Genomic DNA, 11,738 nt, shown 5'->3' with positions numbered 1-11,738 from the left:
GATGTTGAGTTAGTCAAGATTTTGTATGTTTGTTGTAATTGCTTTTATTGAAGAAAATTATGCCTTGGCAGTATATCAAGGTTCAACATTGTTCGCATATAGATCATTGTGAATATGGAATTGGTTATGGTTGCACACTCACATATATGAGGTTGAGCATGGCTACAAGTGTAAAAGTTAGTTAGAAGGCAACTCTCAATGTGAAGAAGGTCTATGTTAAGAGGTTACAGACAACCATTGCAAGCAAAAATGTTGTAACAAAACTTGCATATGAAGGGATTGATATGAGTCCAAGTTTGAAAGAGTTCACCATATAGTTTGTCTCATAGACATTGGTGACAATACTCTGCTTGAGTATGGTGGAATGAAAATCATTGGATCAGATGGTTGATCATAATGGTGCAGCTAAAAATACAAGGGCATAGACTACAAGAGGATTGAATGTTGCAGCGAGCATGAAGGACAAAGAAGCAGTGTTGAGAGTGCATGCATAGCAAGGTGTGCAATGTGTAGTCCAGAGGAGAGTTCATCAAGAAGACAGATGGAAGAAAGCAGAACCGATGGAGTATATTATTTTTGGTTCTCAAGGGGGGAAATTATTGTCAATTCAGGGTCAACAAAATGCATATGCTAGTAGTGGACCACATGGGGAGTTGAGTAGACTTGATCAAATTTTTTTTTTGTAACATTGGATCTCTTCCAACATATATTGTAATAATGGTTCATCTTGTATATTAGCAGTAAAGGTGTACACAATCATACAAGTGCATTAGTTACAGGAGGAGACTAATGAATTGGTTCTACTCGGGCACATCAAATGAATCAAAGGGGGAGAAGTGTCTCAATTACATAATGCAGGTTCATTGCAAGTTGAATGTTTCTCCAATAGAATATACGACCTAAGCGGGAGATTATTCATATCCACGGATGTCAGTCAATTTATAAATCAGATAATTTTTTACAGGAAACTAGTCCCTTTGCCATTGTTGTCAAAGGGGGAGAGTGATGATTGGTGTTGACATCAATGCCAAAGGGGGAGATTCTTGGCTTTAGATTTTCATTAATATCAACAGTTGAGGTGATGTAGTGGACAAACATGCAGAGATGATTATGTTAACGGTTGCAGTATTGATGAAGATTAAGAGAATGTGTGCCCCAGAGGAAGATGAAGAAGATGATGTAGCAATGATGAATATCCTAGAGTAAAGTTCAGATCAGTTGATAAGGTGTTGCATCAGGTTAGTAGAAGTTGTGTAGGTTGAATGAATATGCATGGAGTATGCATCGATTCAATGGTCTCAAACAAGATAGAGAGGACAATGGAGTAAATTATTGGACTTGCAGGTAGGCAGAGGACCAAGGCCATAGAGTTGTGATGGCACACGACAAACAAGTTTGACCAAGAGAAAAAGTGTTGTTGTAGCATAACATGACACACTGTGTCAGTCACACAAGAAGAAACAATAGATAAGCATGGGATGTGTCATTGAGATGTATCTTTGGACAAGGAAGAGACAGACAATTGAGTTGGAAATGCATTGGGCGATTTGGTCTGATCTAGAAAAAGTATGGTTGCAGTTTGACTAACATGTCATGTTAGTCGCACTTTGCTACATCGATATGCACATAAAACACCATATTATCTCTGTCACTATCTCATGGTCAAATCTCTGCATTGACCAAAGACTACTATGAGAGGAGATAGGAGTACATAACATGCTCGCTATCTACAAAACTAAAAAATGTGACAGGGAATGTTAATAACACAACAGGCTAATCGCTCCGCAATCTTGCAACAAAAAAGAACTGTGACAGAAGTCTCTACGGGGTAGTTTCCACAATGACATGTTAGTTAGCATGCTATCCTATGACACATTAGTCATTAGTAAAAAGACCCTATGGGATAACATTTAAGCAAAGCAATTGAGGTTCCCCGCTATATTGTGACAGGTTAGTTGACAATAAGATGACCTTGCGAGGTTAACATAACCATGAAGCAATTTGGTTTCCCTCTATCTTGTTGCATGTTAGTTGAGAGTAAGATAACCTTGTAGGGTAACTTCAATGCAAAGTAAATGGTCACCTCCGCTATCCCGTGCCATAGTAAGGCAAATTGAAAAGTTACATGAGGAGGCAAAAGAAGAGGTGGAGCAGTGGATCCTCACCAACCCACACCACTGGATGACAAAAGAAAATTGGTCCTGTGGGATAAGAAATTGAAGGGAGGATGGAACTCCCCGCTATCCCGCAGTTGGAAAGTTGGAAGTGTGATAGTCTTGCAGGATAAGAAGAACCACGAAGAATTAAGTCTTCCGCTATCCCACACCATGTAAAGTGGGTGGATGATGATCTTGCGAGGTAACACAAGGTGAAGGGAGAGAAGGATCTTGCTATCCTACAACACTGAAGACTGAAGACAAAAGGCCTGAGGGGTAAAAATAAGAAAAATAAAATAGAACACCCCACTATCCCACATCTTGAAAGATCAGAGAAAAGTAACCCTATGGGGTGAAATCAATGAAGACATCTAGGGCTGCTCGCTATCCTTCTAGACCGCATGGGTAAGAAGGCCTGAGAAAAAATGAAGTGGGATAATTAAAATGGTAGGAGACACGTTATCCTGCCAGCCCACAGGAAGGAAGGTTTGTTGTTTCATGATGCTGATAACATGCATGTTAGTCAATCTGCATAACAAATTAGCACAACTTGTGAATCCAACGTGGAATTATTTTGCATGTTGACCTTTTGTGAGTAGAGGGAGTTGTTGATGGGTCCCACCATCTGCCAAGTGGCTTAGTGACATGTGAAAGATTAGGTGACCAAATCTTTGAAAAGATATTTGCAACAAAAAAAATGCATGCATATTGAAGGAGATCTTCCAGTTTCAACAAAAAATTCAAAGAGTAAATGTTGGGCAGAATTGTAGCTAAAAATTATATTTAAAATTGAGGTTACGTTGAAAAGTAGAAAATTAGACTACCGAGATTCATTGGGCAAATAAGGAAAGTAAAATTTATTTTGGATAGTTGACAGACTGAAGAAGAGAGTATGAAGATCATTTAGGGGCTCAAGAAGATTATTTTAGATTTTTCTTTTTGGTAGGAAGATATATGTGTGCTCAAGATAGAAGGTAGTAAAAAATTATAGATGGAGTAAACAGAAGAAAAAAGACAACATTAAATAAGGATGGCTACCAGACTAGAATGACTATTCAGTGGCTCAAGAATATTTTGTTTTGATTTTATTCTTGGTGGGAAAATATTTAGTGTATGTAGTTGGCCACCAAGGAAGAAAAGTGTGTGTGAGTGTGTGTGATTGAGTAGATAAAGAAGCTCTACAAAAACAAAGGTTAGAAAACAAAGAGAAGAGGGTCACAAAGACGTTGTTTTCGTAGGTGCGCATAACATGACACTCGAACAGTCATAACACTTTGGAAAGAGATTGCATGCAGAAAGTTTAGATGTGTGGAGGAGGTAAGAAGTAGCTGAAAGCCAAAGAAAAGAGAAAGAAAATAAATGACTAAGAAGGTAGAGAGAAGAAGATAAAAAGGGCATATCCAAGAAGTGAAAAGATTAGCAAAAACAAAATGGATGAAAAAGTATAGGCTCGCAGGTGCACATAACATGATGCTAGTGCAGGTATAATGTTGCCATGTGGGCTTCATTGGCTAGGAAATATTATATCACGTGCATTCATATTGAAGGGTTTAATATCCCAAAAATGAGGTTGCAATATATTGCCTATCGGTGAAAATAGGGGGGTTTTTTAATTTCGACTATAAAAAAATGCAATATTTGGTGAAAATAGGGGGGATTTTAATTCGAGCTATGTATTGGGAGGGGGTGACAAAAAGGAGTTTAGGGTGATATTTTTTGAAATAGGGGGATTCTTTAGTATTCCATGAACACACATGCTATGAACCAAGCTGACTAAGTGAAGCCCCCTTGAACACTGTAGAAGAGATTATATGTAGAATGATCAGATTTGAAGAGCAGATAAGAGGCAGCTAAAAGAAAAAGCAAAGTGCAATAAAATAGAGGATGAAGAAGAGCAGAGACCAACAACCATAGAGTGTACAAATGAAGTAGATAACACAATGGGTTATATACACTATGAGAGGCAGAGAAGGAGGAGTAATTAGAGAAAGAAAAAGAGAGTTGTTTGTAGAGACAAGGAGAAAACAAAGAGTAGAGGACAAAGATCGATGACAAAGATCAGAGAGCAATGGACAAAGCTTGTGAGCATAAAAGAATCAAGTCAATCTCAAGTGTAGAACAATTGTGAGTTACAAAAACTCATTTGTAACAAGGTGCTTGATTTTAATATGAATATTTATTCATTGTAAGTCATCTAAGTGGGTGCTTAGATCAGGGGTTGATGCTGGATTAGAGCAGTAGAATCCAGCAACATTTCTCATTGAGGTTTTTTCCCACCGTAGGTTTTCCTCATATCTCTAGTGTTATGTGTTTCCCTTGTATGTGTGTGCAAATGAGTTTAATATCTTTTCTCATAGTTTCTTGATTTATGTTATTGAAAGGATTTGATGAGTTAGATAGTTCAAGTTTTTTTTGGTACCACTGATTAACCCCCCTCTCAGTGGTCCACTTGTGTTCAATAGGTCCAATTGTGACATTCTGCCTACTGACCTTCATTTTTTCACGTAGATATAAGAGGGAAAAAATTCAAGGAATTGGGGTCATAGGGAAACCCTTTCCCATGGTTTGCAACATGTCATTTTCCATAGTATCATCCTTTATTTTAAGGTTGACCTAAAGTGAGTAAGATAAAAATAGAGGGGAAAAAGAGAGGGAGGGAGAGAGAGGAAAAATAGGGAGAGATGGAGAGACCTAAGAGAGGGAGGGAGGTAATGAGAGAGAGAGAGAGAGAGAGAGAGAGAGAGAGAGAGAGAGAGAGAGAGAGAGAGAGAGAGAGAGAGAGAGAGAGAGAGAGAGAGAGAGAGAGAGACCAAGTGTGTGTGTGTGTGTGTGTGTGTGTGTGTGTGAGAGAGAGTGTGTGTGTGTGTGTGTGTGTGTGTGAGAGAGAGAGAGAGAGAGAGAGAGAGAGAGAGAGAGAGAGAGAGAGAGAGAGAGAGATGAGAGAGAGAGAGAGAGAGAGAGAGGGAAGAATGCAAATAGAGGGATTGAAATGCAAAACTTTAACTATCCATCATAGATTATGACCTATAAAATATAAGCCTTAGTCTAAGTGGGAGAGAGTGGGAAAGAGAGAGAGAGAGAGAGAGAGAGAGAGAGAGAGAGAGAGAGAGAGAGAGAGAGAGAGAGAGAGAGAGAGAGAGAGAGAGAGAGAGAGAGAGAGAGAGGTATGCAAAGATAGGGAGAGAGAGTTAAAGAGAAGAATGCAAAGAGAGAGAGAGAGAGTTAAAGGGAAGAATGCAAATAGAGGGATTGAAATGCAAAACTTTAACTATCCATCATAGATTATAACCTATAAAATATAAGCCTTAGTCTAAGTGGGAGGAGAGAGAGAGAGAGAGAGAGAGAGAGAGAGAGAGAGAGAGAGAGAGAGAGAGAGAGAGAGAGAGAGAGAGAGAGAGAGAAATTTTTTTAATGCAAGACATTTTACACATGCCAAATTTGGTGTGTGCCAAATTTAAAATTACAATTTTTTGAATTTGGCATGTGCCATATTTGGCATGCACCAGATTAAATAAATTAGGAAATACCAAGGCTTAGGCTTGGATTTGCCTTGGGCATCCAATCCAAAGGCTTGGACATTCTTCCCAAGCTTGAGATGTGTTTTTTTGTAAACATGCAAAATTTTCTCACATTTTGTTTGTGCTCTCCATCAAGTCTGCACATGTTTCAATTCAAACAAAAATACACACCATGATGGTGTCAAGCTCTCTCTTAACTATCCAACCATATAATTCTTTTCACATTTTGATTATGTTAAGGTATTCATCTCTAATTTCTTTTTTTGTGTGTGTTCGTCTTTTGTTAAAAACTAGTTCATGTCATATTTTGGGCATAGATTTTTTTTTTAATGTATTTTGGGCATATATTTTCACCCGTTCATTAAATTTTGAAATAAATTACATTTTTAGAAACTAGACTCCATTCTATACAGTTTAAAATTAATAATTCGATGTTCACACAAATTTTAGGGGGGGAGGGACTCTCAAATTTCTATTTTTTAGGATGTGCCCTCTTAGAAAATTCATTAAAAATTATATATTCATTAAACAAATAACTCAAAAATTTGGTATAAACTACATGGTTTTAGCTATTTTCTCATTGGAGCGATTTTAGACATTCCAAAAAAAAGTTGACATTTTAGGGGGAGCACACCAAGTGCTGTATTATGGTTTTTTGAAAAAGTAGGACCACTTTGTGTGCTCCCTCTTTTTGAAACCCTCAATCTCCACCATTTTCAAAATAAATTAATAGTTTAGAAATTAGACTTAGAGAACTACAACTCTTGTTCATGTTGTATCTTCACATTTTGAGTGTAACTATCTTCATTTTCTTGTCAAAGTTTAGACTTTGCTAATTGTTAGAAAAAAAGAAGCATCTTAAGACAGGATGGCTTAAATAGCACACACTAAACTTTGACTGCTTAGTGTGGCCGTGCCATGGGGCCCACCCACCTCACCTTTAAACTCCTTTTTCACTCCTCCATTTCCATCATCATTCCATCCCGTTTCATTTTTCGTTTCATCCATATTTCTGTTCCGTTCTTTTTACATCTACCACCTCGGATGATCTTCATTGCTCATTTCCGTATCTTTCAATTCCTCCTCTATCTCGTGCTTTGTCAAGACTAGAGTATTTGGGGCTCATTCTCAAAACCCTTAGTACGCACTCAAATTTACTACTATTCAATTGCTTTGTGGAATTTACTGGAGTCTTTCATTGTGAGTTTGAAGAGAAAAAGGTATGTTTGAGAACTGTCTATTTTATAAGTTTCATAAATAATTTACTCTATTTTTGTTTCCACAATTTCTAGCCATTGTTGCATTCTGTGCTACCACATTTTCAAGCCATTGTTGTATTATCTCTGCTTCCACATTTTCTGATGCCTTATGCTCGTGATTGGTTCCTCTATGCACCAAAAGTACTTGTAGTCTCAAACGGCCTCGCTGCAAAAGAATTATTAACTGCACTATTTGGTTGTCCAAAAGTTGCTTGTGCCCCAAAAGAACTGGAGCCAGGTTGCCCAAAAGAACTAGAGCTCGGTTGCCCAAATGCTATTCATCAAAAATAAAAAGAACAACCCATGAGAAGATTCAAAACATTCTTAAAATCTCTTCCACAAATAGTCCATGTACTGACCAACTTTCCCCAAAAATAAGCAGAGAACTAATCGATTCAATTTCACTCAAAAAATTAACTTCGCATCCACAAATTCAACTATAAACCAACAATTGAGTGAAATTGAATCGATTAGTTGTCTGCTTATTTTTGGGGAAAGTTGGTCAGTATGTGGACTATTTGTGGAAGAGGATTTAAGAATGTTCTAAATCTGCTCATGGGTTGTTCTTTTTATTTTTGATGAACAACATTTGGGCAACCTGGCTCCAGTTCTTTTGGGGCACAAGCAACTTTTGGACAACCAAATAGTGCAGTTAATAATTCTTTTACAGTGAGGCCGTTCGGGACTACAAGTCCTTTTGGCCGCTTAGTCTAGCCATGCCATGGGGCCCACCCAACTCACTTGTAAATGCATTCTTCCACCCTTTTCCATTCTTTGTTTCCGTTGTCATTCCATCTCATTTTGTTTCCTGTTTCACCTTCTCATTTCCCTTTTTAGGCCTACACACCAAAGTAATTTTCTATTTGATGGATAATGTATGGCTTGTATCTTCTTCCCTAACTCATGAAATCTAGATAGGCATTGCTTGTTTTTCCACTTATGATCATAGCTGCGTTTTGTATTTATGAACATAGTGACTTATTATTCTTTGTAAGATTTTTTTATTATAAAAAATATATATTAAAATGAACTCGAGGAAGTAACTGAAACATCACAATTGAACAAAATGTCTAGAAATCGAACAAAAACACAAAAACACCAAAAATAAAATATCCAAAACTCAAACAAAAACATCAAAATTGAAAGTAAACCCAAATCAAAATGTAAATTGAGGAGACGAAATGCCAATAAAATAAGTCAAAGCTGGCATTTTACCTCTTTGTGAAGCTTGATATAAATTATTATCCCAATTACTACATTATTGTCTTTGTCAATTATTTTCATTAAAAAATAAAAAATCCATATTTTTGTACTAAAATTTCCTATAATACATAAGGATAAATCATTTTTGTTATTCTTATATATAAATTATTATCCTTCCTTCTTTGACCATTCCTTCCTCAATTATCTAAGAATTTTCCTTCATCTTTCGTCTTTCATTAGCTTTCTTCCATTGTCATCCACCTCACATGATGTACCATTCTACACATCTCACAAAGACGACCAATTTGATAATGAACTCCGACTAGATGATGCTAAGTTTGTTGCTCACCAAAATTGACCACCATCTAGATCTCTCTTCCAACTTGTAGCCTAATTATGTCACCTAATCCTATCTCTCTTTAGTTGCATACTTCTTAAAAAGTATCATCACCCATCTTGATAGGTTCAAATTATTTCAAGGTATATGATGTACTATTCATGCTCATATCTCTTTATATTTTAGTTTTCATACCTTCATCCCTTTCTTCTAGCCAACCTCTTTTTATTTCCCCTAACACGCAATATTCCTTCACTAGAATTTTCGTGCCTAATTTTCAGCCAACCCACATTCCTACTGTCTCTCTCAATTCCTTTATTTGTATAAGTTATATTCATGTCCCTTTATGCAATTGTTTTACCTCCTACCATTATGTGCTACCTTCTCAACCCTTACCCTTAAGTTATCTTGCTTGTTTTGAGCTCTTCCCACAATTTCCACTTCCTCTCTTATCCTATTCTTAACCTCAAAACCCCTACTACAGTCTTATCATAAAATGAGAAAATTTAATATTCTACCCCTCAACATCCCAATTTATACCCCTAACACTATGTTTACCATCTGCTTCAAGAAATGTCAATAATATAGTGCTAGCATTCTAGTCTTCTATCATCTTACACTTCGTGGGATAAAACCTCAAACCTGCTCTAGAAAATAATATGTTTGGCTATAATAAATCATCCACCAAAACCATAGTTCATCATGCTAAACATTGGCACACATGTGTAATTGAATAGTTGATCCATTTATATACATTCAATTATGAACAAATCAATGTGCATTGATTATTATTTTTGATGATCAATTCATAGATTAGCTTTTTCTCTATTCATTCTATGATTGATTTCTTACATTGTGTAGCTGAACTACACAGTTGTAATATTCCCAAATTGGGATAGACTTCTTTTCACACAAAATCAATAATTCCAACCATATTCTAAAATAACTCATTTGATAGTTATTGAATTGGAGAATTAATGAGCAAATTAACTTCATATGAAATGATAAATAATATGTCTACTTGAAACTAACTATAGACTATTCCTTGGAGCCAATTTATCTCTCAGTGGGGCATCATAATTTTGCTTTCAACTCTGCGTTTTCATTTTCAGATTCTTCTCATGTTTTGATGCCTCTGTTTTCTTTGCTGCATCTTTTTTTTAACTTTATTAGATGGATGTGTGGATACTTTCTAATCAAATTCTAAATTTTTTATGGTTTATTAGACGGATGTTGATTGGTCTCACATTTTTATTATCTATTAGAATTTCTACCAGGTGTGTCATACCATGTGTGGATATTTTCTAATCAAAATTTAACATTTTTAAATTGTGTACTAGATGGATGTTGTTTGGTCTCACATCATGGATGAAGCAGTCCAACACCCATGTAGTGGGAAATTTTCATATGAAGATATTTCATGAAAGAAGTATGTCCTTAAAGGTTCATAATTATTTTCAGCTTGGATTGAGGCTAATAGATTGAAAGATTTTATCGAGGGAGAAAGTTCACACAACTCATACCCAACTTTCTTTCATAAGAGTCATACAAGGAAAACCCCTTTTTGTTCTAATACAAAAAGTAGGATTAATAGTTGTTTGGAATATTACATGTAAGAGTAATATGCTAACTAGAAATGTTTATACTTGTGATTGTGTAGTGAAAGAATGTCTCTAATAATTTTTTAACTATAGGTTTTAATAATATGAATGTTCTTTATGATTTCCATAGGTATTGGTGCACATATGGACCAAAGGACTACAGGAAAAAAGATGCAAATCCTTTTGATCCTTCTTCAATTCCCAAATCAGGGAAAGGTAGTAGACCTGGTCGAAAACATACACAGCATGGTTGTACTTGTCATTTTAGCACACTGATCATGGTTTGTAAGCCAAACCATGTATTGATATGGTACCACCAAGTTCAACATGTGGACAAGGAAGGCATACCTTGTCATGGTCAAGTGAACAATGAGTTTTTGGGAACGAGGTCTTTCTTTGCACCATACATTAGTGAGCAATTGCATCAATGGGTGGTCATTACTTTTGCTTGGCATGCCCGTAGACGCAGTGCATAAAAAACATAAGCAAATGGTGCATGAGAAAATGACCATATTTGAGGGTCAATCTTCTAGGGATGATTTTCTCACCATGGATGATATTGCAAACATTGATCGCAAAATTAAGCCATTAAGATACATGTTTCATAGTATTGATGCTATTTCAGTGCAACAATGGGTTTTAGCAAACACCGAAAAGTGGTTTGCATATCAGGAGTATAGTGCCACTGATGATGGAGATGGGTACTAGGGATTCAATTGCCATAAGAACTTGAGTGGATGCTTCAATATGGCCACAACAACATATTGGCCATGGATTCTACATTTGGTACAAATGTGATGAAGGTATGTAGTGTATTCCTTGGTAGAGTTAAATTAACAATGTTTATATTTAAAATAAAATATAGTACTAATACATCATACCCTATGCCTTATGATAGTTTCAATTGTATACAATGCTTGCATTCGATTCCAAGCATATGGGTGTTCCCGTAGCATGGGTCATTATGTCTAGGTCTTGTGCTCATGATATAGCATATTGGATGCACATTCTTCTACAACAGGTTCACATGAAGAATATTGAGTGGAGTCTAAACGCATTCATGGTGGATGATGCAGATGTTGAGATAATAAGAGTTATGGCATTTTGAGCTTCCATATGTGATAATTGTGTGGAGCGAGCAACTCAATGGTACTTTGTTCTAAAATGATGTGCTAATGAAGACAAAGACAAAAGGGCACCTATACTATGTCTTACACCCCCAAAAATATATGAACATTGAATTTGCAATATGCAAAATCAATTTGCTAAGTGACACCAAGTACAAGAAATGAAAGTAAGTGCAACTTCAAATTGGTAACAATTAAAAAAACTAGAAACATTTATAGAAAATTCTTGGTCGAAGCAACTTTTCTGATAATATCTCGTTTGTGAAAACTGCCTCCATTTGCAAAAAATATGCAGGTTTGAAAATAGGGTCTATATTTAGCACTTTGGAGGCCTCTTCTAACTCCTTGGTGGCTTAAAATTGGGCGATTGGTCTCTTCATATACATCTAATGTAGGAGCGACTATTGAGAAGGGAGGATGTGGTGAAGCATGAATAGACAAAGTGGTGATGGGTGAACGACACCAACATCAATCCCTCACAGGCCAACAACATCATCTCCACATGCCAACTCACAAATATAAATTGTAAGAGGTGTG

This window comes from Cryptomeria japonica, chromosome 7, assembly GCF_030272615.1.
Source record: "Cryptomeria japonica chromosome 7, Sugi_1.0, whole genome shotgun sequence".
Classification (NCBI taxonomy): domain Eukaryota; kingdom Viridiplantae; phylum Streptophyta; class Pinopsida; order Cupressales; family Cupressaceae; genus Cryptomeria; species Cryptomeria japonica.
This window is presented reverse-complemented; position numbering follows the sequence as displayed.